The following is a 5,000-nucleotide window of genomic DNA, read 5'->3' as shown; positions in this document are numbered from 1 at the left end:
GCTGATTAGTAATAGATAGAGCCATCAGAATACAGATAATGTATAGACCTGTCCGTATACATGCTGAAAGACTCTGCTCACAATCACACGTCAGCCAGACACTCTTATCACGCACTACTCTCTGCCTGTAACAGGCACACAGACAATATGTAAGCACCAGCATGGAACAACACCCAGTGCATCCTCTCTGCCACATTAGACAATCCACACTATCATAACCAGACCGGGAGGTCCACTCGGAAAACAGAATATCCCACCCTTCCGACAACCACCATTGCTCAGCTAAGCCACCAACACCCACACATGTCCCAGACAGGGGTGCACCCAACATCACAATACTGCCTCCTGTCACACCACACAAACAATGGCAGGAATGAAAGACACAGGTCTGCCACAAGCATGGAATCAGAGCGCCGCCTGTTATGAGCCAAAGGTGCACCCTGACGTGGCAAATCAGATGATGCCGCAGTCATTTACTTACGATAATCACAATCAACAAACCGGGCCCCCCCCCCCCCCAAGTGCCTTAACCTAACCCGTATTGTACCTTAACCTAACCCGTATTGTACCTTAACCTAACCCGTATTGTACCTTAACCTAACCCGTATTGTACCTTAACCTAACCCGTATTGTACCTTAACCTAACCCGTATTGTACCTTAACCTAACCCATATTGTACCTTAACCTAACCCATATTGTACCTTAACCTAACCCATATTGTACCTTAACCTAACCCATATTGTACCTTAACCTAACCCATATTGTACCTTAACCTAACCCATATTGTACCTTAACCTAACCCATATTGTACCTTAACCTAACCCATATTGTACCTTAACCTAACCCATATTGTACCTTAACCTAACCCATATTGTACCTTAACCTAACCCATGTTGCGCCTTAACCTAACCCATGTTGCGCCTTAACCTAACCCATGTTGCGCCTTAACCTAACCCATGTTGCGCCTTAACCTAACCCATGTTGCGCCTTAACCTAACCCATGTTGCGCCTTAACCTAACCCATGTTGCGCCTTAACCTAACCCATGTTGCGCCTTAACCTAACCCATGTTGCGCCTTAACCTAACCCATGTTGCGCCTTAACCTAACCCATGTTGCGCCTTAACCTAACCCATGTTGCGCCTTAACCTAACCCATGTTGCGCCTTAACCTAACCTATGTTGCGCCTTAACCTAACCTATGTTGCGCCTTAACCTAACCTATGTTGCGCCTTAACCTAACCTATGTTGCGCCTTAACCTAACCTATGTTGCGCCTTAACCTAACCTATGTTGCGCCTTAACCTAACCTATGTTGCGCCGTAACCTAACCTATGTTGCGCCGTAACCTAACCTATGTTGCGCCGTAACCTAACCTATGTTGCGCCTTAACCTAACCTATGTTGCGCCTTAACCTAACCTATGTTGCGCCTTAACCTAACCTATGTTGCGCCGTAACCTAACCTATGTTGCGCCTTAACCTAACCTATGTTGCGCCTTAACCTAACCTATGTTGCGCCTTAACCTAACCTATGTTGCGCCTTAACCTAACCTATGTTGCGCCTTAACCTAACCTATGTTGCGCCTTAACCTAACCTATGTTGCGCCTTAACCTAACCTATGTTGCGCCTTAACCTAACCTATGTTGCGCCGTAACCTAACCTATGTTGCGCCTTAACCTAACCTATGTTGCGCCTTAACCTAACCTATGTTGCGCCGTAACCTAACCTATGTTGCGCCTTAACCTAACCTATGTTGCGCCTTAACCTAACCTATGTTGCGCCTTAACCTAACCTATGTTGCGCCTTAACCCAACACACGTTGGGCCTTAACCCAACACACGTTGGGCCTTAACCCAACACACGTTGGGCCTTAACCCAACACACGTTGGGCCTTAACCCAACACACGTTGGGCCTTAACCCAACACACGTTGGGCCTTAACCCAACACACGTTGGGCCTTAACCCAACACACGTTGGGCCTTAACCCAACACACGTTGGGCCTTAACCCAACACACGTTGGGCCTTAACCCAACACACGTTGGGCCTTAACCCAACACACGTTGGGCCTTAACCCAACACACGTTGGGCCTTAACCCAACACACGTTGGGCCTTAACCCAACACACGTTGGGCCTTAACCCAACACACGTTGGGCCTTAACCCAACACACGTTGGGCCTTAACCCAACACACGTTGGGCCTTAACCCAACACACGTTGGGCCTTAACCTGCTCTGTAATTGTCATACGACGCGTTAAATTAGTGTAGTGTTGCCTAACTGCAACCCCCGCAATATAGTTTGCTACTCGCACTGCCCGGTCCCCAGAGTATCGCTTCATGTTAAACACCTTGCAGCTATACACTGTAATGCGGATGGCGGCAGGACGTACATGCTCAATGCCCTTCGCAGTTGTTCATTGGCATTCGCATGGCGAAGCACAGCCTACGTTGTGGTACGGCTTGTGGCAACTGTCCGCTGATGTTGTACGTCCAAATCACACACTGTACCGCACATTGGTCCTCATGTACTGAATGATACATCGTGGTACATGTGTGACCGTACCACGACTGCGCCAACAACGGCGAACCATACGGTCCAAATATTGTGCACTCAGCTACGTGTCGTCTCCCTATAAGAGCTGGATTGCAGTATGGTATGCCGTGGATGGCGATCAGCATGAGCCGTCTGTTGATGTAGTGGCGCGTGTTGTCAGACGTAGTCGTCTCTTCTCACACACCGTGATAGCATGGTGCACTGCGTTCCACATCTGCGACATGCGACAGAGGCCGGTTGACAGTCGTTCGCGCAATGGACATCGCATACGTACGGGGGCCACCTTCCACGTGTTCGCGAAGCGTGCACATGTTGTTGCGTGTATGTGGGCAGACATAGTGTGTCGTGACACCTGACACAGGCATGCAACAATCGTTGAATTTGCAAATGGCGATGGACGTCTACGTTTGCTGGTGACGTTACGCAAATGAAGAACTGGTAAACCGTTGTGGTGCGGTTGTTCTCGCTAGAGGTGAATCAGTGATGGCGACGATCGGTTGAGCTACCAACCGGTTGTTTCAGCGATACCCACCATGCCCACGAACGTGAATGGCATGTGGGTGTGAAGCGATACGCGGCGGTGGCTGGGTGGGACCGTCCCCGGCCGGTGAGGGGGGGCCTTCCGGCGTGCTGGCCGCGCGGTGCGTGGGCGCACGCGCTACAGCCGGCTGGTGGGGGCGGCCAGTGGCAGGCGCGCCGGCCGACGGAGGCGGCAGGCGGCGCAGCTGCGCGCCGGCGCACCCTGCACGCGGCGCCGTGCGGCCAAAGTAGGTCCTCGCGGGCCCGGTGCGAAGCGCGGTGGACATCTGCAGTGTGCTGGTCCGATTGAGGACTGTGTGCGCTGAGGATGCGCCGCCGCCCGGCGCTCGGCGCCGCGACGCCGTCTGCTGCTCGGTCGCCTCTGCGGTTCTCGCAGGTGGATTGTATCGCAGCTGTGCGGACGTGTTGGCGCGTGCGCTGTGCTGGGAGAGTTCGCTTCGGCACCCAAGTGGGGCTTTTGTCCTTCTGTGGCGCTGGCGTTGGAGCTGCCGGCCACCGTAGGTGGCGCGTGTTGTCTCCCGCCGGCAATGCCACGACAGCACGCTCCCGGGCCTCTGTCGGCAGCGGCAAGCTCAGTTGGGAGCACGGGTGGTCGCACCTAAAGCGTCTACTCGCCAAACTCCGGGCGATTGCGCCTCTCTCGAACCCGACCAAGTACTTAGGACGGCGCTGCGCGCCGCCGGGACCTGAGAGGGTTTCGAGGTGTATTGTGCAGGGGAGCTCAGCCTCCTCCTGTTTGCAGAATAATTGAGCGGACGCTTGCGTGTTCGCGCGGGCCCCCGGGACACACTCCCGGGCGGCCGGCTGCTCAGCTCTAGTTGACGCAGCTCCCTGGTTGATCCTGCCAGTAGTCATATGCTTGTCTCAAAGATTAAGCCATGCATGTCTCAGTACAAGCCGCATTAAGGTGAAACCGCGAATGGCTCATTAAATCAGTTATGGTTCCTTAGATCGTACCCACGTTACTTGGATAACTGTGGTAATTCTAGAGCTAATACATGCAAACAGAGTCCCGACCAGAGATGGAAGGGACGCTTTTATTAGATCAAAACCAATCGGTCGGCTCGTCCGGTCCGTTTGCCTTGGTGACTCTGAATAACTTTGGGCTGATCGCACGGTCCTCGTACCGGCGACGCATCTTTCAAATGTCTGCCTTATCAACTGTCGATGGTAGGTTCTGCGCCTACCATGGTTGTAACGGGTAACGGGGAATCAGGGTTCGATTCCGGAGAGGGAGCCTGAGAAACGGCTACCACATCCAAGGAAGGCAGCAGGCGCGCAAATTACCCACTCCCGGCACGGGGAGGTAGTGACGAAAAATAACGATACGGGACTCATCCGAGGCCCCGTAATCGGAATGAGTACACTTTAAATCCTTTAACGAGTATCTATTGGAGGGCAAGTCTGGTGCCAGCAGCCGCGGTAATTCCAGCTCCAATAGCGTATATTAAAGTTGTTGCGGTTAAAAAGCTCGTAGTTGGATTTGTGTCCCACGCTGTTGGTTCACCGCCCGTCGGTGTTTAACTGGCATGTATCGTGGGACGTCCTGCCGGTGGGGCGAGCTGAAGGCGTGCGACGCGCCTCGTGCGTGCTCGTGCGTCCCGAGGCGGACCCCGTTGCAATCCTACCAGGGTGCTCTTGAGTGAGTGTCTCGGTGGGCCGGCACGTTTACTTTGAACAAATTAGAGTGCTTAAAGCAGGCAAGCCCGCCTGAATACTGTGTGCATGGAATAATGGAATAGGACCTCGGTTCTATTTTGTTGGTTTTCGGAACCCGAGGTAATGATTAATAGGGACAGGCGGGGGCATTCGTATTGCGACGTTAGAGGTGAAATTCTTGGATCGTCGCAAGACGAACAGAAGCGAAAGCATTTGCCAAGTATGTTTTCATTAATCAAGAACGAAAGTT

The 5,000-nt window shown here is 52.8% G+C and overlaps 1 non-coding gene across 1 annotated transcript in view; it reads left to right on the top strand.

The window, feature by feature from the left end:
- Positions 1-3,919: 3,919 nt before the first annotated feature.
- The window catches only part of LOC124591121, a 1,910-nt gene continuing 829 nt past the window's right edge, over positions 3,920-5,000 (top strand). Inside the window, exon 1 of the ribosomal RNA XR_006976967.1 lies at positions 3,920-5,000. This exon is cut by the window's right edge and continues 829 nt beyond it. This is a non-coding gene — a ribosomal RNA (small subunit ribosomal RNA).

The sequence above is a fragment of the Schistocerca americana genome, unplaced genomic scaffold, assembly GCF_021461395.2.
Source record: "Schistocerca americana isolate TAMUIC-IGC-003095 unplaced genomic scaffold, iqSchAmer2.1 HiC_scaffold_807, whole genome shotgun sequence".
Lineage (NCBI taxonomy): Eukaryota > Metazoa > Arthropoda > Insecta > Orthoptera > Acrididae > Schistocerca > Schistocerca americana.
The sequence above is the reverse complement of the archived record's forward strand: the minus strand, read 5'-3'. Positions and strand labels throughout refer to the sequence as shown.